Source organism: Dermacentor variabilis, chromosome 2 (assembly GCF_050947875.1).
Source record: "Dermacentor variabilis isolate Ectoservices chromosome 2, ASM5094787v1, whole genome shotgun sequence".
In the NCBI taxonomy this organism is placed as follows: domain Eukaryota; kingdom Metazoa; phylum Arthropoda; class Arachnida; order Ixodida; family Ixodidae; genus Dermacentor; species Dermacentor variabilis.
The window spans coordinates 16,550,215-16,575,805 of record NC_134569.1 but is presented as its reverse complement, the minus strand read 5'-3'; the positions used below and the strand labels follow the sequence as shown (position 1 = coordinate 16,575,805).

Here is a 25,591-nt window from a genome sequence, read left to right as displayed (position 1 = left end):
AACTTGTTCTACTTTTTCCTTCTTCCTACTTTTACCACCACCCTCTACAGCAACAACAAGAAGGCGCAATGGTATACGCGTAGTGCGCGCCGATGGACGCGCCACTGGTACCGGCCTTGCGCAGAACACACCGGAGAGGAGCCAGCCGCGCGCCGTAGTTTGTTGTGTCGTTCATAGTGTTTCTCGGTCCTATTCACGTTTTCGGGGCAAAATATGCAACACGCTTCGCATGTGTGGGGTGGCCAAAGCTTCAAGTAATGTCCAAGAAGAATTATTGCCGGGCGGGGTGCTCAGATACCGGCGAAAACGTGCCGGCGATACGGTTCTAATAATTCCCTGCAAAGCCTCATCAGCGGCAGCAACGGTAGCAAAAATGGATCGTCGCTTCGGCGGGAAATTTCTGGCTCTCATCCTTTCCTTTGTCTCGTCGGTGTTTTTTCTCACTCGATCATAGTTAGACGCGTAAGCGACGAAGTTCGTCTGCAGTGCAGCATGCGGTTTAAAGGCATTTCGCTAAAGTTCGGAATGCCGTTTGCCGCTTATATTGTTTTTCGCTTCTTTACCGCGTTGCGCTAGCTAGGCAGCACGACTGCACGAGCGCATTGTATTGTGTGCTAAAGCTACTGAAATTTGCAAGAACTTAAATTGTTGGTTTTTATGTGGCCCGGTAAATATTACATCTATTTTATGCGTGGCTTCGCAGATGTTTAACTATTGCTAGTTGCTCCATGCATAACTCGTTGATTCTTTTGAGCTGCGAGGTTTTCACCCTGCCTCGTTTGTAAAGCGCGTAAATCACGCTGTGTCTTAACGGAATGATACCAAGCAAGTGCTTATTTAACTGATTTATTCTTTTCGCCTTAGGGCATCTTAGATTTTGTGTTTTTTTGGGGAATGTGCTTAGAAAATAGGTAGTTTAGGGCGCGAATTGCTAATAGTTGGTGCATATGGTATTTTTGTTCCTTCTTTCGCTCAAAAGTTCGCGTCACGTTTGGGAAGTCATCACATCTCGATGCTGCCTGAGCAGCTTAACACGCTGAGTGATTTGTTTGTTTCACAACGTAGTCCCTTCTTGCATGTGAATTTTGTACTCAACGGAAATTTTTCTTATTATGCTTACGCTGCAGAGGACTAAACCTGGCCTTGCCGCCAGCGCTCACCTACTTTGACTGGCTTTGCTCTGCCTTTAAATAATATCATGTGGCACGTACCTCTCTCTAGTAATATAAAAGAAAAGTACTGAAAAGTTAGTCAGACTTTGGCTTTGTACGTTTCCAAGCAGTTCCCTTGGGGAATTTAAAATTGCAGAAACTGCAGCGTGAACGGCAGTTCACCGGCAATACAGCACTAACACGCGCTTTTACTAACCCGTGCTTTTGCTGACTTCTTTGACTAGTGTACGTGTTTCCATCAATAAATTCGTAATTACTCTTATTGAGGCGACTTTGACTGCACTTGTTCGGCGATGTCACGTGTATTCATCAGCAGAAAAATCACAACGGCATATGCAGACATCGCACCATGCGGATTTGTTTGATATAAGTCTGCACGAACGACGGGTGCTCTTATTGAGGTACAGAAGCAGCACTACGGCAAGGATAGAATTAAAGAACAGCGATCGAGCGATCGCATTACTCAACAAAATTTATCGACTAGTTAGCATGAGCTCCACTTCATGTAAATGGAGTTCATGGCGTTTGACTGCGGGACGCACCTGACACGTATGTGGACCATGTTGGGTTCCACACACCGGTAACATCGTGTTCATACCCGCTCCCACAGAGTCAGCGTCTTCCCTACAGCTGTCACCGCAGAAGAAGCAGTCTGGTACCGGAACAAAGGAGAAATCACAGGCGCGAACTTCTGCCATGCTTGCTGCAAGCGGTTATCGTCTGCTACTGCTCCCGCGCGTACTGTTGGAAGCGCCCGCTAGGTGGCTATCAGTGGCGCCTCTATAGGCGGTGCACGAGGCGTATAGTACAGTGTTTACGTGCCTAGGCAATCGTGTCACTAATTTTAATGAACAACCGTACGTATACTAAAGGCACGTCCCCATACAATCGGCCACAAAAGTTAAAAATACACGGTTTCCCCTATCAGTGCGATCTTCTCCGTGGCGCTTCTGACATGTGTCGGTCGCCAAAAGGTGTAGTATATTGCGAAGGATTGTAGATATGTGGATACAACTGGATTGATGGATACGCGTCTAGGTTAGCAGAACTTGCTGGGCTAGTTGCTAACTCGTCACATTGACGTAATTAGGCGCGAGTTCCGCATGTGTGTGTGTGTGTGTAGGGGGGGGGGTGAGGACCTTATTGTGTGGATGCATAAAAAAAATACCACGCACAGAGTGCAAAAATTGCGCCTAATTACTTCAGTATGTATCTAGGCTTCGCGGGAGTTCATCTTCTGCGCAAATATCGTGTACCATAAGCTGTTGTGGCTGACTGTACGTACAGGCGCCCAAATCTTTAACTGGCGTGCGCGAGCGGCGACTTTTCCGTGCGTCAGCGCCGTATGACCGGGCGAGGCTGGAAACAGCTTAGCAGACGATGGGCCCAGCTGAGCGCGCTTTGTCCGTATGCACTTAGCCTCAGACTCTTTGCAGCCGCGCCCCGTCATACGGCGCTGACGCACGGAAAAGTCGCCGCTCGCGCACGCCAGTTAAAGATTTGGGCGCCTGTACGTACTATATTACGTGGAGTTTTGGTCGCTTGAACACGGTAGTACGCGCATAGGGTTCGAGGGCCATCGCTTTCTCGGCATTTCTTCGCGCTGTATAGCGTTGACAGCGAAGGACTCGCTCCCCCGCTTCGTCGCCCCCGTATCTCTTTTCACGCCGAGGGGAAAAAAAGAAGATATGCGTGGCTCAGCTATCGCAAACACCAGAGACCAGTGTAGCTGGGGGAAGGTCAGTAAAATAGTGCCAAACCGCAAACTTAGTATAACTTTTGCTGGGCTTCCCCCAGCTCTGCAGGTGTCTGGTGTTTGCGATAGCAGAGCCACGCATAATTTTTTTGTCCACTGCGAGGAGTACCACCGAAGCGAGCCCGCGGGTTTTTATCGTAGAGCAATGACATCGCACCACTTGTGTCCCCGCCGCTCCTTCTCTCCCGCTAGGCTCCGCCCACCCTCGCCGCGTCGCTATGCTGCGCGATGTTATTTTTATACTCTGCTTTCACTCTCTCTCTGCCAGATCGGCTAAGCTGCGAACGTCAAGAGAACCCGAACGAGCTTCTAACAGTAAAATATCGGCGGTCAGAATACATGCCGAACGAGAGTTTCGAGTTAGTACGGTGCGGGCCCTCCACAGCGGAAGCGGAGCGCCGATTTTGAAGCGAGTCCCGATATCGAACGGCGACGCGCACAGACTCTCCATCATATCGAAAAAGCGTGCGATCGCTTCCGGCATGCGTATTTAGAATTGCTAGTAGATACAGCGGGGCGTGCCACTTTTGACGGAGCTCGACGTTTCTGCGCAGGCGCTAGTAAGAGCGGGCGAGAGAGAGAAAATCTGGGGGCTTTTGCTCCTTGAATATATGACTCAACCTAGGCACTACGGAGGAGGTTTCTTAGAGCGCGTTGTATTCGTTTGTCCCCTAGACATGCCGGCATTGCGGAATTCGGTCGAGTTGGTTTATACGCTCCGCCGCTGGCTGCCCGCGCGGTGAGGCATTTGACGCGGACGCCGCTTGGTGATCGCTGTTTCTGAAGGGACAATGTTCTGACTGGCGTTTTATTAGTCGCGGGTCGCTTTTCTCGTCGCGACGATAGATCGGATTTTTTACGAGCACTGCTCCAGAAGGGCACATGTAACCGGCAAACGGAGGCCTCAGGAGAGCACCTGAGGTTATATTAAAGCAGGCGGCGCAGGATCTCCGGGGCACCCAAGCGGTAGCGGGGGGATCAAAGCTGGAAGCCGGGCGGCCCGTGGGTTGGGGCCGCAGAGGCCGAAGCGTGCCAGGAGAGTATAAGATCGGCTGTCCGCTATCGCGTACAGCCGATCTTATACTCCCCTGGCACGCGCAGGCCTCTGCGAGTCCCAATCCACGGACCAGTCCGGCTTCTAGCTTTGATACCCCCGTTGCCGCTTTGGTGTCCTGGAGGCGCCGCCAATAATGCGAATTAATGACACGTTGTTTTCATTAGTAAAAACATGATCGATTAGATATGATTGCGTCGAGCCGCCAACTTGCGATGCTAAGTTCAGCACAACCGCGCCGCGCGACTTCTGCCGGCACGCCTAGGGACAAGCGCATACACCGCGCGCCAAGAAACTCCTCCGTAGTACCAAGGCAGAGTCGTATTTTCAAGGAGCAAAACTCCCCACATTTCCTCTCTCGCACCCGCTCTCACTCGCGCATGGGCGCAAACGCCCGTCGTCTCCGCAAGTTCCACGCCCCGCTGTACCTACGAGCAGTTGGAAATACGCTTCCGGGATAACGAGCACCCTGCAGCGCCAGGCAGTTGGTTCGGTTCGCCTGACTGGCGCGTTCTCGAAATGGTAGGCGTTCGCCTGCCGCCGACGGTGCTGTCCCGTCGGGATCGCGCAACATATCGCTCCAAGGCCGGCGACAACGCGTAAGCGGCACCGGTGAACGCGTACGTTTGTGCGCGAACGATCCACGGGGAAAACTTCGAGCGCAGAGTTGACGACGCCTAACGTGTGCCTTGGGGCCACGGTGTGTGTGTGCACGCGGGCGGGCGGGCGTGCGTGCGGTGAAACTGTTTGTTCATTGTCATATATCAGTCGTCTAATTGACCCATATGCGCAGGGTGGGCAAAAGCGCACCGCGCTTTGAATTCGGCCTCTCGCCAAGCTGTCTGGTGCCTGCACGAAGGCGGTGTATCCGTGGATTATGTGGGCGGACAAGTTTAAAGTTCTCTCCAAGGTCGATCCAAATATGTCGCGAAGCTTCGGGCGAAAAGCGGTTCAGAAGAAATTGTCACCGACATCAACGAGGGTGGTTATGGGAGCAGCGATTGAAGCGCGACTATGTTTAGAGGGAACAAATATTGGGAAAGAAAAGAGCGTTTTTTTAACTAAAGCGAGACACAATTAGACTCACTCAACGAAAATAAAATTAATTATCACTTTTATATATCCGTGACGAGTAAATAAAAGACCACTCTATTTTATTTTATCACTATCAATAAATGCCTTTTTTTCAGCGCCTGTCGTAAGGGGGGCGTTGACACTGCTATCGCTTGCAAAGCAATGTAGCTCTTGAAGGGCGCAGAAAGACGCAGTCGTTAAGTTCACCTGTTACATGTGCGCTCCCCCCCCTCCTCACACGTTTTGCTGTTTTGTTTGTCGACGTTTGTCTGAATTTGGTGACGCGGGCAGCTTCATCGTTTCCCAACCTGTTCAGTCAAAAGTCGTGAGTTACGACCGCCAGATAATTGCTTGCTTTAGTTGTTTTCGTGCGACTGCGCAGGCCAACGGGCTTCGTGTCCGACGATAGAACCAGCACTCTACCCCTAAAGCTTTCGCTGGCCTTCAAAGAACGTATGTTCAGTTCAGGGTTGCGATTTCGACACCCGTATGGCTGACCTTCCCTTGCATCGCTTTCCGCGCTGAAAGCTCGAAACGCCCATCGAGGCGAATGGCGGGACATTTGAATATACAGCTCTAATGGCAGGCCACCAAAACAAATTTCGCGCCTTTGAGAACAAAATTACGTCACTTCTGTTTTCTAATGGATATGGCGTCAGATTGTTTTTTTCTTCCGGCGGAAGTGTTCCCTCTTCATACAGATGGCGCTAAGCCCCATAACCCCGTAGTGTTCCTGTATATGCTCCCTGCGGGAGCATATACAGGAACACTATAACCCCGATGAACCGCCATGTTTTGAACGTATGGGCTCCTATGGAAACTTCGATACCAGGTATATTTACCTTTCTCTCTCTCTGTCTGATTTCTACCCAGGGGCTTTTGAAGCTGCTTTTTAAGTGAAATCGCGCAAATGCGGTTTCTCTTTTGTTTCCCTCGACGAATGAGCGCTGTCGTGCGTCAGCGCACGTCATCTACGAGACAGGTTTGCCATAAACGCACTCAACCGTTGCGCCTCGAGCTAAACTCACGTGAACATGCGAACCTCTCTGCTTTGTATGGATTAGTGGACAGAAACAAACAAACAATAAAATATACACGAGAGAGTTCAAGTGTGAAAATTGTTTAACTCTTTAAGCCGCTGCAAATGAAACGTTGTTGCTGTTTTATTGTTTACAACGAAGGACTGTCTCACAGCTGTCCGTGGAAACTTGTCACGGGCCCAAGGAATGGAGAGAGAGATTGACGACAGCGAAGGGCGAGAAAAAAGTGAATTATTATTATTATTATTATTATTATTATTATTATTATTATTATTATTATTATTATTATTATTATTATTATTATTATTATTATTATTATTATTATTATTATTCGTATGAAGAAGAAGAAACACGTAAAGCGACATGCGAAATTAGCGTTGACACAGAAGTATTGCAGAACACCATAGCAGAAGAGCAAGCATTTGAACAGCGGGATGTATAGTTTCCGTACGACTGACCGGCACCGACGTTTGTGTGCGCAGTGGCTCACAGGAAGCCGAGAGCGGAGTTGGGAGGCGGGGAAAGCTTTAGGTATAAAGGACGTGGCGCATCTGGGTGCTTTGACATGCACGTTGTTGAAGCTGCAGACGCGCGGCGGAGCGGTGCTTCCAGAGAGGGAGGGAGGCGCCTGCGCTCGTAGGGAAAGCACAGTGGACATCGCTCCCGGCTTGCTTGGTAAGCTCCCCTCCCGGTGTACTGCGTTCTCTCGAGAGCGTTTTGACGGTGCGTTGCTTTGAAACAAAACACTCGCGGACAGGGCGGATTCTCTCAACGCGCACATAAGCGGGCTCGAGTTATTCCCTTGGGGCGCGCGTACTGTTTGCGGTCTTTGTATTTTCTTTGCTGCCGAATTGGTTGTGCGTTCGTGCTAGTTTCGTCAGCCTAAGCTAGCAACCCAGATTGCGGCGCACGTGCTGTGGGGAAGCTTTGGTTATACAGGAGCAACGGTGGCTCGGCCCTTCTTTCGAGAGTTCTGTTCTGTTGGGCGCCATACGCGGCGCGAATTCGTGGGCCCTCTCGCCGTCCTCGTTCAGGCCGTCCGTGGAAGCGTCCGCTAGCACTGATCGCTCGATTCTTCGAGGCGTTGTCTGAAATTCCTGAAGATTGCAGTCATCCGCCGGGTTCCGCAAAGTCTAGATGCCTACCACGAGGGTCGCGCGCACCGTGCGTTTCTGCACACGAGTAGGGAGCTTACATGCAAGCGCTGTTTTAGGGCAGTGACAGCACAAAAATTTGGACCATATGATCATAGGATCACTCCTTGACCGCTTTTTACCGCCAGATTTGCTGAGTAGCCATTTTGGTCTCCAACCTCGCTAGAAGTCGCGGCGCATTCCTGCTTTTCTTCCTTTTTTTTTTTACCGCGCTTTGATGTACCCATATTGGTATGTGATCTATTAAATTTCTTTTAGTTGTATACTAGTGCACGCATGAAACCTGCATGCATATTTAATAATAATAATAATAATAATAATAATAATAATCAGAAGAAGAAGAACAACAATGACTATTTTTCATCGTCACAGTGGCGAAGGAAGCTGTAGGTAAGAGCTGCTCGCCGTTGTCTTTATAGGTATTATAGTTGACTTCTCCTTTTATTTTAACACGTCAAACTTTATTTGTTCTATTGCATGTCAGTGCGACACGTGTGAAGCAACAAGTTATAAGGCACTAAGCCCGTACCCAGAGGGGCGGGGCAAGGGCTCCTGCCCCCGCCCCCCGAAATTAAGCGGCATACCCCTCTCACCCCCCCCCCCCCTTCTCACGCCACCACCCCTCACACACATTTCCATAAAGCGCCGCCAAATGAATCTTGAGACTCGGCAGCTATTCGGCGGTTAACATTTTGCTGCCTTTTCTCTCCTTTTGGATGGCGGTAGTTATCGGCATCTTCTGTGGTGGGAAGGCCCGTTTTCTTATCGATTCGGTGCCCGCGCGAATAACTCGAGATGCGTTCATTTCTCACAGTCTGTTGCAACGGTCATACGCATCACTGTTCCTCCGTTAGTTCAATATTCCTTGTTTCGAATGGTCCAGGGACCAGTAAAGGGATTCATGTCGTAGTGAGCTAGTCAGTAGGCGGCCGGAGAAAACGCCAGTTGCGCTTAAATTTTTCTTTTGTTTCCTTGTTTCCTCGAGTGGCGGCTCGAAGGCGGATCGCCGGGACGCTGGCAGATCCTCGGAACCATATACCCGTGATATGGGTTAGATAAGGTAAAAAATAAAATCATGCGAAACAGCGTCCATCATCAAACCCTGCATTAACCGTTAAACCCATAAACAATATGAATGTCGCCCATTATCTCGTCTGGTTTTTCCCTGATCGTGCAAGACTTTTCGTGCAAAATTGCCCACTGGAAACAAGAGTCGCTAGGAGTTGAGAAATTAAGCGATCCACTAAGCGAGAGAGCCGAGGCAACAGCCAAACAGGAAGGAAACACGAGAATTAACAAATTTAACCGTTGTTTGTGAAAATATTTATGAGTTAACATCTTCTTATGTAAAAAGGAAGCAGTCAAAAAGCCGCCGAAAGTGGAGAATGATGCTTTTGAATGACACTTAAACAGTTATCAGTCGAGCCGCCTGACGTAGCCACTTCTCTGCGGTGCTTATGTGGGTGTTTTTCTAATCTTGCGCGGTGGGTGCAGCACGCCTAGAACCGCAGTGCACTGCGCTCTACGTGGTGGTGCCGGACTGGCGGCCACGCGTCGTTACGCAACTTCCCAAATAACAATACAAGTTGGTTTTGGCACTTAGCTTTGTAAAGCAGTAATTGAGGGATTCAAAAGAACCGTTATCGTTCCGCTAATATATATTTCTCTATAATTTTGCCAGAGCTAATTCAAAAAACGCTACTTATAGAAATCTTATTTTACACTTTCGCTTGATCACTTGTTCTCGGCAGTGTTCTTCCTGCGCTTCTTTCCTGCTTAAGTCCATTTGATGTGGTTCCTTGTTTGTCAAGTATAGGAGAGGTGTATCTCGCAGGAGTATACCCTTGAGATACACCTTATTTCAGTTCACTTTGGCGGGTTTACGCGTCTTTGTGGCGAACGATGGGCATTATTTACATTTGTACTAGTAAATGTACCCCTCCTCATTTATATAGAAAAGTTACCTTAAGTTGCCCCCCCCCCCCCCCTTCCCGAAAAATTTCTGGGTACGTGCCTGTAAGGCACGGTGGCGGGCTCGTGGTCGCATTATCTCACGCCAAGAATGTCAACTGCGTTAAGCATTGTCGTTGGCTTCCATTTGCACGTATACATGTAGGGTGCTTTTCGTGGTGTGCCGTAATAAAGAATGTGCTTACTAAGCTGTTTAACGAAAACGCAGATGTGCCGTGTACTGCGCTCAGACACGCTATATGTCTCTGGCTGCTGAAGCCAAAGTTTATTAAAAAAAGATTGATTAGTTTCACGTCACCATGCAAGGGTTGCGGGAAACGTGGTCTGTCGGCTGGTTTTTCGCCATCTTGTGTCCCGCATATTATAATTTCTCGGAAACCCGCCAATTTAGCTGGCGGCGGCAAGTACCTTTACAAGTACTGTCAGCATCCTAAAACAGCGCTTGCATGTAGGCTCTCTATATACACACGAGGTTTATGTAAGACCACCCACCGTCTGTAAAAGTTAGCTCGCTGCTTTCTGCTTCCTGCCCATCTTTCAATCGCCTGTTTTAGTTGGGATGCTTACGCTGCGCAAATGATGCGTCGCTCACGTAGGTGCGCTATAGGGCAACGAACATACTGGGTTCTTTGTTCCTGGAGGAAAACTCTATTTCCATGCAGAGCCCTTGTTTTCACTAGCGGTCGCGTTATCAGAGCTCACTCATTCTGCAACGAGGTTTTATCCTGGAGGTCGGGCGGCGATCTACGAGCATCCCTCCCGCGGCCAACCTTTCGCGGAAGAAGAACCACCGGGCTTCCCTTCCACACCGTTCCCTCCCCCAGCAGCGCGCGTGATAGCGGCCGTATACTGCGGTGTTGCGTTTCGCCTGCGACACGTGGTTTTGCCGGCGCGACGGCGGCGGGGCGGCGGACATTTTGGCCCGATCGTCGTCACCGCAACACTCATCGCCAGGTGTTTCCAGGCGCGTCTGCGGCGATGCGACCGCCTAGGGATTTCGTTCCAGTCATTGTGCCCGAAACAGGCGATGCCAAAGCAGGGACCATCTTCTCGTTACAGTCATTGTGTCCGACCGGCAGCGCCACGACAGTGTGCTGCGCAGCGCCACGACAGTATGCTGCGCAGCGCCACGACAGTGTGCTGCGCAGCGCCACGACCAGGTGCTACGAGATCGTGCGCAGCGCCACGACATGGTGCTACGGCATCGCTACGACAGTGTGCGTCACCATTAGCCCATTGTACATTCACGTGCTCGTCTTTTGAGGGGTTCCTTCTTGCCCTCAACTGCGAGAGTATAAAAACAGCTGCCCCCGGACGCCAGAGGAGGGCTCCGATTTCTTCCGTTGAGTGAAGTGCTCTCCCGTCTCTCTACTTCGGTCAAACCTGACCGCCAACTCTTTGCGATGTTAAAATAAACAAGTTGTTTCGTTGTTACCTGTCGACTCATGCTTTGCCGGGACCTTCGGATGCTTGCAGTTGTACCCCAGGCCGCCAGGCCAACGCTACCCTTGGGGCTTGCGACCCAGGTACAACCACGGGCGTCAGCGCCGAGTTCCCAACAGATCGTACCAGCAGTCGGATCCAAATATCTGGTTGCCAGCGGTGAGATCGCCTACGACTTCAAACAACGGTCTGCCAGCGGCGAGATCGCGACAACGGAGGCCAGCAGCGAAGAGATGCAGTTGACTGTATGCTGAGCAGCTCAACGACGATCCGGGAGCAGTGCAACGAGCCCTGTGTGACGACTGGTTGCCTGCAGCGGAACGACTGCGCGGAATTCCTGCCTGCGAGGTTTGGTGAGTGCGGGACTTTCTTCTTCTGAGCTTTGCCAGGCTTTTGTTAGTGTCAGAAACAGAGCTGGTAATTGTGGTTGTCGTTGCTGCCGGGTTAGTTGCGGCAAGACAATAGTAAGCAGTAGAGAAAGCAGCATTCAGAGCAGCCATGGATTTGAAGTCGTTGCGCAAACCGAAATTGTTGGAGCTTGCAAGAGAGTTGGGTCTGGATGTCTCGGACAAACTCAGAAAACCAGAACTGATAAAGGCTATTCTTGAGTTAGAGGCTGAGGATGACGAGCTGTCGGAATGCCTTGAGACCATGGAGGAGAGGGAGACTGCAAAAAGACAGGAGCGCGAACTTAAAGAGCAAAAAGAAAAAGAAGAGCGTGAACGTAAAGAACAGAAAGAGCGAGAGCAACAAGAGCGTGACCGTCAACACGCTTTGGAAATGAAGCGTCTTGAGGTAGAGATGGAACGCGCTCGTAATGGAAGTCAGGCACACGGTGCAGGAGAACGCGTATTGTTCAAAATGACTGACCTGATGCGGCCGTTTAAGCTTGGAGAGGACATTGGTTTGTTCCTGGTTAACTTTGAGCGAACGTGCGAGAAGCAGGGGTTCTCTCGGGAAACGTGGCCACAGCGCTTGCTCACTTTGTTACCCGGCGAGGCGGCCGACGTAGTCGCTCGCTTGGATAGAGAGGAAGCAGAGGATTTCGACAAAGTAAAATCGAGTCTGCTAAAAAAGTACCGGCTGTCTGCGGAAGCGTTCCGTCGGAAGTTTCGGGAAAATGAGAAAGGCAAAAGTGAGTCATATACAGAGTTTGCGTATAGGCTTATGTCGAACATGCAGGAGTGGCTCAAAGAAGAGAAAGCGTTTGGTGACCACGATAAAGTTCTGCAGTGTTTCGGGCTAGAACAGTTTTATAGTCGGTTACCGGAGAACGTGCGATACTGGGTCTTGGATAGGCCAGACGTGAGTACGGTGGCTAGAGCCGCTGAGCTAGCCGAGGAGTTTGTGACGCGTCGAGCTCGCGGAGCTAAGGACGGTCAAAAGGGTGAATTTGGCTCCAAGTCTGAGAGGCCAAGGTTCACGCCCATGAGATTTAAGGGGGACACGCGTAGTGAGGATGCGAGTGAAAGCAATCCGACCAAACGTAAAGAGACGGCAGCCGAAGCCGAACGCAGAAAGCGGTTCGAGATGAGGCGAGCGGGCGTTTGTTATACGTGCCAGAAGCCGGGTCACTTTTCGGCGCAGTGTCCGGAAACAACACCAAAAGTTGTGTTTTTTTCAATAGGCAGCACTGACGAGAACATGAAGCTTCTTGAGCCTTACATGCGAGACCTCCTCGTAAACGGGAAAGAGTGCCGAGTGCTTCGCGATTCCGCAGCTACGATGGATGTAGTTCACCCGTCTTACGTAGAACCCCATATGTTCACGGGCGAGGGCGCATGGATCAAGCAAGCCGTGGAAGCTCATAGCGTGTGTCTGCCAGTAGCAAAAGTGCTTATTGAAGGACCTTTCGGAGCGCTTGAGACAGAGGCGGCAGTGTCATCTATGCTGCCACCCCAGTACCCGTACCTATTTTCAAACAGGTCCGATCACCTCCTGCGCGAGAAGGGGCTTTTGTTTGGTGAAGCTAGTGTTCAGGCCTTAACCAGATCGAAGGTTCGGGAGCTCGCTGCAAAGGCGGTAGTTGCGGGGCCGACGTTATCAAACAACGAAAAAGGGTCAGAGGCGCAGCAAGCTGATATTCCGAGCACGCCCGAACTGAATAGACTTGAGTCTGTAACGTTAAAGGCGCCAGATACTGGAGAGGAAACGCCCGACGCGGGAAAGTTAGAAGAGCTATCTACTGATTTGCTCATCGCGCCTACATCAGACGGACTTGATAGGTTGCTAAAAGTCAGCCGGTCGGCTTTGATAGCCGAGCAAAAAAAGGATGGCAGCCTGGAAAACGTGCGCTGCAATGTCAAAGAAGGTATCGCCAGGAAAACTGCGCGTTTTGTGGAAAGAGGTGGAGTCCTGTACCGGAAGTATCTAGACCGCAGAGGAGTGGAGTTCGATCAGCTGGTCGTGCCTCAATGCTATCGTCAGGATCTGTTGCGCTTGTCACACGGGGGTTCGTGGTCCGGACACCTAGGAGTTAAGAAAACTAAGGACCGTCTCTTGCAAGAGTACTATTGGCCAGGGTGTTTTCGGGACGCAGACCATTTCGTGAGGACATGTGACACTTGTCAGCGGGTGGGCAAACCAGGGGACAAATCGAGGGCGCCGTTGAAATTGGTACCTATCATTACGGAGCCTTTTAGACGGCTCGTTATTGATACTGTGGGACCTCTGCCGGTAACAGCCACGGGGTACAGACACATTTTGACTGTGATCTGCCCAGCGACAAAGTTCCCTGAAGCAGTGCCGCTTAAAGAACTCAGCTCAGTTGAGATAGTTAATGCACTACTGTCCATATTTGCGCGAGTTGGTTTTCCTGCAGAAATTCAATCAGATCAGGGCACAGTATTTACTAGCGCTTTGACGACAACTTTTCTCGAAAGGTGTGGGGTAAAGCTGTTACACAGCTCAGTGTACCACCCACAGTCGAATTCCGTTGAGAAGCTCCACTCCGTCATGAAGCGCGTGTTGAGAGCCTTGTGTTTTGAACATCAAACTGACTGGGAGCTGTGTCTGCCTGGGGTGATGTTTGCTTTAAGGACCGCGCCGCATGCGGCTACGGGGTTTTCGCCAGCTGAACTGGTGTACGGTCGCTCGCTTCGGTCTCCGCTTCGCATGCTTCGAGAATCATGGGAAGGTAGGGGCGACGACCCAGTCGTGGTGGAGTACGTGCTTAAGCTCCTCGAACGCTTAAGAAGGGCACAGGAGTTGTCAGGTGAAGCAATGACAAAGGCCCAGCAGAGGGCCAAGGTTTATTATGATCGGACAGCCAGGGCCCGTCGTTTTGAGGTTGGCGATGAGGTCATGATATTGCGCACATCGCTAAACAACAAACTAGACGTGCAGTGGGAGGGCCCAGCACGAATTGTTCAGAAACTGTCGGACGTTAACTACGTGGTAAGTCTGCCAGGAAAGCGGAAAGCACAGCAAGTTTGCCACTGTAATCTGCTCAAACCTTATAGACAAAGGGAAGCAGTGGTGTGCATGATGGTAAACGTCCCTGATGAGCTTCCGGTCGAGCTTCCGGGACTAGGCTCAGTGACGAACAGGGAAGACACCGGTCAAGTCATTAGTGACCTTATCAGTAAAGCACCGCTGTCGCCTGAGCAGAAAACCGAACTACACCAGCTATTACAAGAGTTTCAAGGTCTGTTCTCTGAGAGGCCTGGTAGGACTTCTGTACTTACTCATGATATAGAACTTACCTCCACAGAGCCAGTACGATCCAAGGCGTATCGGGTGTCACCCCGCCAGAGCGATATTATGGAGGCTGAGGTAAAGAAAATGCTACAGCTCGGTGTTATTGAGGCAGGTGAGAGTGATTATACCTCCCCTTTGATTTTAGTTGAGGTACCGGGCAAGGAACCTCGTCCTTGCGTCGACTACCGCAGGCTTAATTCCATCACTAAGGATCAAATTTATCCGATCCCTAACATCGAGGAGCGCCTTGAGAAAGTTAGTAGCGCTCAGTTTATTTCCACCCTAGATCTTGTCAGGGGTTATTGGCAGGTTCCACTTACAGAAGAGGCTAGTAGGTATGCGGCGTTCATTTCACCAATGGGAACATTCCGTCCTAAAGTGTTGAGTTTTGGTTTGAAGAACGCGCCATACTGTTTTTCAAGTCTCATGGATAAAGTGTTGCGGGGACAGCAAGAATTCGCTTTACCGTATCTAGACGACGTAGCGATATTCTCCGCATCCTGGTCTGAGCATATGACACACTTGCGGGCAGTGCTAACCCGCCTGCGCGAAGCAGGCTTGACAGTAAAGGCTCCTAAGTGCCAGTTAGCACAGGCCGAGGTTGTCTACCTCGGTCACGTGATTGGTCAGGGTCGTCGCCGCCCCTCTGAAATAAAAGTGGCCGCTGTGCGAGACTTTCCGCAACCGCGCACAAAGACCGATATTCGGTCGTTCTTAGGTGTCGCCGGCTACTATCAGAGGTACATCCCTAGGTACTCTGATATCGCGGCTCCCCTGACGGATGCTCTAAGAAAGACAGAGCCTCAAACAGTCGTCTGGGACGAGACAAAGGAAAGAGCTTTTAGCGCCCTAAAGAGTGCCCTAACAAGCCAGCCTGTGCTACGATCGCCAGACTATACAAAAGGGTTCATTGTTCAGTGCGATGCTAGTGAGCGAGGCATGGGCGTTGTACTGTGCCAACGGGAAAATGGAGAAGTAGAACACCCCGTCCTGTATGCTAGTCGTAAGCTGACCAGTCGTGAGCAGGCGTATAGCGCCACCGAGAAAGAGTGTGCATGTCTCGTGTGGGCCGTTCAGAAATTGTCATGCTATCTAGCCGGCTCGAGGTTTATCATTGAGACAGATCACTGCCCTCTCCAATGGCTGCAGACCATCTCTCCCAAAAATGGCCGCCTCCTGCGCTGGAGCCTCGCTTTACAACAATATTCCTTTGAGGTGCGTTACAAAAAGGGGAGTCTCAACGGTAACGCCGATGGCTTAAGTCGAAGCCCCTAACGTAGGAATCAGCCTCAAAATTGTTTGTTACTGATGTTTTTCTTCCTGAGGCAGGATTTTTTTTAACATATTGCTTTTGTTTAGTGTTTCAAAGTGATGATATGCTTTCTAGTGCAATTTTTCAATTTGTGGACGCGTTCTGAGTGATGCTAGACTACTGTAAGGAACTAGGCAGTGGTATAAAAAGGGGAAAGAGCCTGGCAGGGCTTAGTGAGGGTTGTGCCGTGCTTGCTGACTGAGCAGTTGAGTTTTCAGCGTAGTTCTAACGCTTGCCGGGAACGAGAACAAAAATGTGAACTCTCCCGAAGTCACTTTGCAGTGTCCCGTGCGAACCTGAACGAGAGAACGAGGCCTTCTCTGTGCGCTGCGCTCAAGAAACGTCAAGGGACGCCCGACTTCGGTTATGAGCATCATCGAGCGACATCCCTCCGGACAGCGGATGCAGTCCCCTGTCCATCGGGATCTCCTTTCCCCGGCGGGGCGGTCTGTTGCGTTTCGCCTGCGACACGTGGTTTTGCCGGCGCGACGGCGGCGGGGCGGCGGACATTTTGGCCCGATCGTCGTCACCGCAACACTCATCGCCAGGTGTTTCCAGGCGCGTCTGCGGCGATGCGACCGCCTAGGGATTTCGTTCCAGTCATTGTGCCCGAAACAGGCGATGCCAAAGCAGGGACCATCTTCTCGTTACAGTCATTGTGTCCGACCGGCAGCGCCACGACAGTGTGCTGCGCAGCGCCACGACAGTATGCTGCGCAGCGCCACGACAGTGTGCTGCGCAGCGCCACGACCAGGTGCTACGAGATCGTGCGCAGCGCCACGACATGGTGCTACGGCATCGCTACGACAGTGTGCGTCACCATTAGCCCATTGTACATTCACGTGCTCGTCTTTTGAGGGGTTCCTTCTTGCCCTCAACTGCGAGAGTATAAAAACAGCTGCCCCCGGACGCCAGAGGAGGGCTCCGATTTCTTCCGTTGAGTGAAGTGCTCTCCCGTCTCTCTACTTCGGTCAAACCTGACCGCCAACTCTTTGCGATGTTAAAATAAACAAGTTGTTTCGTTGTTACCTGTCGACTCATGCTTTGCCGGGACCTTCGGATGCTTGCAGTTGTACCCCAGGCCGCCAGGCCAACGCTACCCTTGGGGCTTGCGACCCAGGTACAACCACGGGCGTCAGCGCCGAGTTCCCAACAGATCGTACCAGCAGTCGGATCCAAATAGCGGCCATGGACTGCGAGCCCGGGCAATGCACGTTGCCTTGCCTGCGGCAGCATCGCCGCGCTCGTTTCGAGACGCACTCGCAAAGCCTCCACGCTTGCTCCCGCAAAATGTTGAGAGCCGGGCTCGTGGGCGCGTGCTTGGCGGCGGCTGACGTGAACGCGAAGTCGCATTTCATTAACCCGGAGCCACCCCCCTCCCTCTCTCCGCTCTTTCCTCAGTCGGCCCTTATCTCCGACTGGCATCGATTTTCCCTTGGGCTTTCGACGTGAAGAGAGCGCCAACAGCTTTAAAAGGACGTTCTCCACAATTTGGCAGGCTATCAAGTTGCGTCGGCAGAAAGAGACCGGAGTGCATCCATGCGCCGTGATCCCCCTGACCGACCCTGGCATCCGCTGGAGGTGGTTCAAGGTCCTGTGCCCTCCTCGCACCACCTTTTCGCTTTGGCTCGTCTCGCTCACTCTCCTGGCGACCTCTCTGTCTGTTCCCTTTGTATTTTGGCTGGCGGCGGTAATAGCCTGCTTCGCCTTCCTTCGTGTTCGCTATGTGCGTGTGGTGCTCGCGCGCGGGTTCGTCTGCGTCCGCCCGATTTGCCTCCCTGCGCGAATGCCTCGATTCACCTTGCGCGTGCACATGCATACACACTCAGGCCCAGCAGCCAGTGTTCAGATTAGCGACCAGAATTGCGCGCGTGCGTGGAACCGGCTGCCACCGGCACGTGGGCGAGGAGGGACGAAAAAACAATAAAAAAGAAAAAGAGGACGGTGCAGGGGCGGCGTTCTTTCGAGTGCGACGAAAATTCTCCGCGCGCCGCGGTCCGCTGCCTGGAGGCACTCATTCTTGAAATAACGCAATTGGCAGTGCCATCGCGAGGTGGCGGCGACGGTCGCGGTAGAGCAGCGGCAACAGAAGCTGCAGCAGTGGTGTTTCGTGATCTTGCGGCGGCTCCGTTGTCACGCATACTGCATGCTGTATCACGAGCCCTGGCACGCGGTCTTTCCACATCTCGGCTTCCATACCCTCGCTTCGACAGAGTCTCGTGTACGCTATACGCTGTAGGAGCACTGGTTCATCTAAGTCACCACCCGTCTACGTGCCTCTAAACTTTTTGTTGTCTCGGGGGCGCCGCCTCCGTTGTGATTGTTTCATCACCTTCAACGTAAGAACAAAGCGCGAGGCGCGACGCGCGCGAGCTGGGCCCAATGTTGATGCGAGAGCGTTGAACTAACCTCTCTTCCCGTTGGCAGCTGCGCGAATAGCTGAGTCAGCCGATAGTTCTGGGCCGCTGTCAGACCACCTTCCTCGTACTCAATGGAGAGTGCGGGAGCTCTCATCATATGCGGATCGAGCGAGCGCCGCTTTACTGGTGAGACGCTCGCTTCGTGCAAGCCGTTTTTAAGTGCATCAGCTCATAGTTTCGATTTAGTTTCCTTGGTTTTCGTCAGAAGCGCGCTGTGAATGAAGGAATGAATAAAATGTGGGGTTTTACGTGCCAAAACCACGATTTGATTATGAGGCACGCCGTGGGGGGCTCCGGATGAACTTTGATCACCAGGCTATTTTTAACGTGTCCCCGATGCACGGCACACGGACGTTCTTGCATTTCAACCCCATCGAAATGCGGCCGCCGCGGCCGGAGTTTGGTCCCGCCACATGGTGCTTAGCAGCGCAACACCACTGCCGCCAAGCCACCGCGGCGGGTGAGAAGCGCGACGTCCGTCCGTCGCCGCCATCGAGAATTAATGAGGCAATGCGCCTGTGTTTGTCCCAGCCACTGACGGATACAAAAAGTAGGAGAGGAAAGGAGGGGCAGGTTGCTATACTGCGTTTCAAACATCAGGTGCAACGCTGTGGGGGCTGTCAGGATTGGGGGCTCAATCCCATCGCTCGTGATCCGTTGTCAAGATTGGAGTCCGGCATGAATTCGAAGGTAGCTGGCCCATGCCGTCGTCCAACTTATCCACGCTGAAGACGTTGATGAAGGGAAGAACTGCTTCTCATCGAGAACGAGGAAAACGGCTTTATTTACAGTATTTATATCAGTCTAACATGACTGCTTGAGAAAAGTGCATCAGTCTAACATGACTGCTTAAGAAAAAGAGTGTCAGTCCAACATGACTGCTCAAGAGAAGGTGTATCGAACATCCGCACAACAGCAGTTTTTAAACACTCGGTCCGCCGGCGATACAAGGCGGCGAATGTTCGTGTTTCATCGCAAAACTAGCCGCCTCCCGCAGGACGGCTTACGCACACAAAGGCACACACATTCCGATGTCCGGAGCCGACGCCAGAGGGGAGCCGTTCCGGGTAGCTCGGAGCCATTCTGGGTAGCTCGTTGTCTTGCGTCCCGTTCGGCGCGTGGGAAGCAACAAAAAACGGCTTTCCCGCGGCAGCTCGCGCACGCGTAGCAGATCAGGCCTGCGCTGCGGAGTTCGGGCACAACAGTTCGTCCGCCGAACTCATTCCGTCACAACGGCGATGGGGCTAGAGGATGGCGGCGGTTTTCAGCACAAAGCCCGCTTCATCGAACGCATCCTAGCTGAAGCGACGGAGAGTGGGGGATGCGCGTCTTGTTCCCCCGTCGTAATTGGGTGGCAATCCTGCATTGCAGCTCTCCATTCTTAACAAGGCCAGAGAGACTTCTTGCAGCGGCTTCGGCCGCCCTTAGAAATAGTTCGGTGTTCTTGATCGCAGTTGTGCGAAACTGTTCTTTATGCAGGCTCAGTATTGAATGAAGATGGCGTTAAAGCTTAGAAACAAACAAAATGTCGTATACGGCAATCTAATGCGTTGTTTTAGATCAATTTGTATTTCATTGCGTTTGTTTTCGAGTTTTTTTTATTGCTAGCCCGTCGCACCAGCCTCACGTGCACGCGCGAGCGAGCGCCGTTGGCACGCAGCGAAGCATAGATGGTACGCGCGGAATGATATATTTTCGTCGCCGAATTTCTTGCGTAGCTTCCACAGCGTTGCACCTGATGTAGGAAACGGAGTATAGCGTAGCCTGAACGTAGGCGGATTGCCGTCGTGAAAGTCGTGACTTGCCTATCTGATGACGCGCGCAAGTACACGAGCCAGTAGCATGTTCTTTCTCTCTGTCTATCCCACTTCCCGCTAAACTTGCCGTGCGGCAGAGGTTCTTATTTAAATAAAAGCGTGGAGGCGCTCGTCATGCCGAAATCGCAATAGTGGCTTATAGTGAATTTATCATCGGTGAGCCAACGCCTATAACTATCCTTGTGAGGCGTAGCATATTCTGAAAGTGCAGTTTAGTGCGATAGCCGTGTCGGATTCACCCCTAACCGAACACGCATGTGGTCGCTGAATTCACACTGTGCTCATAACTGTCTGCCTTAGATACTACAATTAAGTAGTAATGATTCTTCCGGTATACAACTTGCACTCGTGTGAACGTCCTGTATATGCTCTGTTCACTTTGTCCTCCTCCGTATGTCGGCAACAAAAGCCCATCTAGTGCTTCACCAACTAGCGCAATAAGTCTTCTAGTAGCCTTGATTTCACGAAATTTGCCGCCCGTGACTGGATCATTCCGTAACTTTGTACTGGTTCGCAAAGGCGAAACGTTCTGCTCGTGTGTGATGACCGCCTTACAACAATTAGCATGCTTGCTCCCACGCTGTTCGTGGTCATGTGGTCGCGTTTTTTGCTGACATCGATTGATCTTTCGAATCATTCAGTCCGACACAGTGAATCGATAGGCCAGTGTGTCCGCCAGCTCGCGTATCGCCGCGGCCCGGCTAACAGAGACCGCACTGTTGTGTGTCGCGTGCGGGCGTCACCTAAGCGCTGCGCCCACCCTCGCATGGGGGGTTGGGGGGGGAGGTGACATATCGCGCGGGACTTGACGTCAACGAGAGAGTAGCAGTTACTGCTGCTGCTCATAAGGAAAGCGTTGGAGAGCGAAGACCTTTCACAAGTTGCAAAATAGTGGTCGTTTGACTGTGAGAGTAGTAGCTTAGCCAGGAACTCTTATGGCGTTTTGTTTTTATTGCGGTAGCAATTATATGGACACTCCAAGCCAATTTCTGCCGTCGCCATGAGGTTCCGTGTATATTTAGGCATATGAGTGCTATATGACATGCCGTATGTGCGGGTTATATTGCCACACCATTATATCACAAAAGTTGCTCATACCATCTCTTACATTCTTGACAAAATTATTTGTGATTTTATTGGCGCGGCTGTGCACTACCACTGGGATCGGCCCAGGAAAGAGGTTCGAAACATACCCGATGCGGAAAAGTGGTAGTAAAGTTGCTAAAAGAAGACGCTGGCTTTAAATAATAAACAAATGAAATTGTCCGATGACAGGGTTCAAACGAAGGACCCCTAGCACAACAGCTCGTTTTAACTTTGCTTAAGTTTACTTCAATCCTTACTGCCACTAGAGCTACGAATCTCACACTTCGCGTAATATTCGAATATGTTGCTGTCGCATTGATTGCTTCGCCTTTATGGCCAAACTGATTTTTTGTTTACTTACGATGGGAAGTAGTTATACTAAGTGTTTGCAGTAGTTGCGCCGTCACTCAACACATTACTTTAGTTCCTTAAAGACCCCTTTAGGGTATTACATAAGGGGTGGGTTTACAATATAGCCACAGGACGTAACTCAGAAAGAAAATTGCTTACATCATTCAATAAACTCGATGTACAAGTGATTGCTGTAATTTGGCGGGAAAAGCCGTTCCGTTATGATACTTTGCGCTGAGAAAATGAAGAGTAAGATGTAACGGTGCGCGCACGTGGGCGTGATACTTGAAGTTCATGGTCGACGAGACGGGATATGCGGGCAGGCTCTGAGATGTAGGGTTCGTGAAGCTGTTTTTCTTCCTTTTTTCCCTTTTTTATTTGAAACCTCATATATGTCAAATGTGCCTCCGAGATGTGTAATCGCGCGAAATATTATTTGTGAGAGAGAGCTATAGTTAGCATCAGCATCTGCAATGGTATGGTATGGTAAAACTTTATTCAGGTCCTTCGGATCTGCACTAGTACGTGTCATCGTTTCTGAAGCATGTTGTGCACGTGTCACTTGTCTAACCACAAAGAAAGAAAGGGCGGAAAAATACGCATATATATGCAATGAAATCTCGGAGGCAACAGCAGTCAGTCATTCGCCGACCGTATGCTAGAAGGCATCACAATACCGCACCACAGCCAGCTTCATTAAGCGTCACCAAGGTGCCTAACGTGTCCCATTGCTAGAGCGTTTGGGTCACTCTAGCATTGCTATAACACAAGTTCGTCGACGTGCACCTGAAGCGATGGCTGGCGAACAAGAGCACGTCCGTCAGCGGCACCGTGTGCCAGAGAGATGGGAACTTGTCTCATCGTCGCGAGTCGTTATTTCGGTCGGCGGAGTTCTATACTCAAAGAGCCTCGGCTATTTCTTTTTCCTAATGCTCTTATCAGGCAGCGGGAAAAATAAATGTTTCTATCCCTGGTTATAGATAACCTGTCGCTTCTGCTTGGAAGGAAAGCTAATTGACGTCAGTGTTATTGCTGGGGGTATTCGCTCACCGAAGCAACCTCCACCTTCCTGGCCACCCCCCTCGATGTGTTGTTTACAGATGCTTCTGTTCCAATACGATCACACAAGAAGATCGTTAGAGCAGCCGATACGACTACTGTGTTTGAGCACAGTCTTCTAGCGTATCTTGAGTAGCCAGAACTAGCAGCTGTATGTAAGTTGGCGTGACATGCGACAAGGTAAAACGCAACAGCAGGATAGTTCCTTTATTGTTTATCGTTTTTGTCCCTTTCGGTGCATTTTCCGACGAGACCTTGTTTCCAAAGCTACGCGAGGGGTCCTTGAAAGGCGCAATGCAGGGAGTGAGTTATACGGGTGGGATTTTGCGTGATTTTTGACCAGGCGTGGTTATTTGCGTGCGCACAGCACGGAGGCATTCTCGCAATCTGCCTCCGCCGAAATGCCGCCCGCCGCGACCTACTAAACGCACGCTTAATACAGGGCGCCCCTCACCTGCAGGTCTAGCCATCTTGAGCTGACAAGCGTAGAGCACACAATGCGCGATAACGATCGTGTCTGCTAGGTATTACATCGCTATGCGCCGTGGAAAGATCTGAATTTTCAAACAGAACGCCGCTTTCCCTTCTTCTCACGGCCGCCGCGCTTCAAGCTGGAGGATGACGTACATGTGCTAGTGCGCCTACGTACGCATGTTCGCTGCGACGTCGCTCGTGGTGACACATGACTACGAGAATTATTCTAGGCAACATCTGTTATTTGTGTAAAAATTTGGAGGACGCTTAGGCTTCGCCCGTAAGAGTGGAACGCGATAAGATCCGTGACTGCTTCTCACGCTTCCCGGCAACTGCAGCGCATGTAACCGTAATGTTTACCGTGAAACGCGCGCGGCGAACGCTATGCACGAAAGCATAGAAACCGGCCTCTGGCGTGAGCCGCGATGCGGCGCCGGCGAGCGTCAAGTTTCGAGGGCGCGCCGCTCCGTGGACTCCCGAGAGATGCCGGTGTGCGCAGATGGCGGACGCCGTCTCCGGTCTATTCATTGCGTAAGCACTGGACAAGGGGTTTGCTTGCGTTTTCGCGTAACAGAATTATATTTTCTCGTATAATCAAAGTACGATCCGAGAGCTGTCATGTCAGTAAGTTGTGTGTAAGTCGTAGATTTTTCTACGTATTTTACCTTGAGAAATTCAATTAGTTCAGTCAATTCCTTGCGTTACATGGAAGACCTGGGTATGCGTGGTTCGAAAATCTTTCCGCCAAAACGATGTCCGACGCCGACACCGGATTTTCTGCGACACGACCTCCTAAACCCTATCGCGTTAATTTGTTGCTTGAATAGAGTAATTAAAGCTTAGAGAAATAATAAAACACACAAACCGAACCTCTGCATGTTTTTGTTTTATTTCGAACCGCAGCAAAAGAGATGTACTTCCGCTTCGTCTGCTTGTCCCCACCGTCGGGCAGTGGCGCGCACGGACTCCGAAACTATGTCATTTTCTGCCGTGTTTCAGCGGCGGGATCATGCTCTGTGATCCACTTGTGGCTACGTCAGTATTCATGTAGCCCTGAATTATAGCGGTAGTCAGGTGTCCTCGTGCACAGCGCGCAAAATCGCGCGCAGCGCGAAACGAGACAATCACAACAGCTTGCGCGCGATGCCGGAGAACGCGCAGGGAAGGAATTTCGCTTGCGGAGGCTAGAAGGGGCAAGTGGAGAGAGTGTCTCGCTTGACACTTGAGCTGGCCTGCAGAAATCGCGGGTTCGCGGCACTGAAATATTTCTATTTCGGCTGTTAATGAGCCGATTTTTAAAAAAATTTACGCAAAACGCTCCCTAGAGGACAAGTAAACAGCCTCCAGCGTATAACCAAAATTTCGCATGGGGCCTGGTGAGGGGCCCTTTAACTGTGTTCTCAACGGCTCTCGTACGCGTCGAGTGCAAAGCGATCGCCCTGGTGTGCCCAAACAGCGGCCGCACCCGTCTCGGGACACAGACAATAACACGCACAGTGAACTGCGCGCTGCCACTGTCGCATCGAGAACGAGTTCAGAATCGGCGCGATTTGGACAGCGGAAACGTGTGCTCAGGGGGCGATTTCGTCCCAGGCTCAGCCAGGGTTGTAGGAAGTAGGGACTTACTTGGCATCTGCCCCGCCCCCTCCCACCCTCTGGAAGTTTCTTTGTACCAGAGCACCTGGCGACAACACCCGCCCTCGCCCCCCAAAAAGAAAGAAAGAAACAAAGAAAAAAGAAACTTGGCTACGCCACTGGCTCAGCTATCATGTCCATATTTATCGTCCTCGCCCCGCTGCGAAGCTCTGGCGTCTTGAGTAGTTTCGCGTAGTTGGCTCCTCACGACAAATAAAACGCGCAGTGGACCTTTGGGCAAGCTTCCCGACTCGTTTTCCCCCTTTTCCATGCGATAATCATCATGCATGACTACAGCCTGAGCGAACTGAGAATTGCACAGCGCTGTCTGTTCAATTCTGTCTGCAGGTTTGTAGTAGTGCCAAGCACCGCGGATATGAGGCGAACTAATTGCCTCACGTGCCCGGGTCGTAAGTCTTTGGAAACGGGCCAAGAGAAACACCACTGGTCCTCGTGGCGCTCGACAGGCCCGTAGTAACCTGGCTGAGGGCTTTGTTGCCAACGATTGTCAGCGGTGAAGCGTCGTCCACTTGATAGGAGAAAGTAAACGCTTCCGAGTACCAATTCGCAGTAATCAGTTTACATCACAGCGGCTTAAGCCGGGATGGATCCATTGGCTCGCGTTGCGCCTCATCTGCAGTCTTTTGGCACATCTGCACGTGCGCGTGCTTCTTGCGAAGCTATCAATTTCGATTGAACGTTGGCGAACACAGGGTGTATGCGTTACTTAAGCGTCAAAACCTCTACAACTACAACGAAACAGGTTCTCATAACGACAGAGCTGATGTTTAAGTGGCGCATTATCTCGTAGGCGTCGTCCGTAAAACCGTTATTTAACTATTTGTCGGCGATTGAAGAACTTCAATTTTGAACCAGCAAGATTGTTTTTCACCATGCTGATTCTTTGAATTAGAAACCATTGTAGTCTGCTAGCCGGAACTTAAGTTGCATTCGACCGAGTGTTGCAGCTGTGACCGTGTCTTCTTTTGTTGGGGTCTTTGTTCCAACCCGAAAGCGTCCCCACCTCAATAGGTGCATTTGGGACGCCACATGGGAAATGGTCGCCATGAGAGC

The 25,591-nt window shown here is 51.1% G+C and overlaps 1 protein-coding gene across 3 annotated transcripts in view; it reads left to right on the top strand.

Annotated features, from left to right (window-relative positions):
- Positions 1-25,591, top strand: part of LOC142571428 (protein FAM117B-like) — a 218,886-nt gene that overhangs the window by 103,778 nt on the left and 89,517 nt on the right. The window lies entirely within an intron of this gene.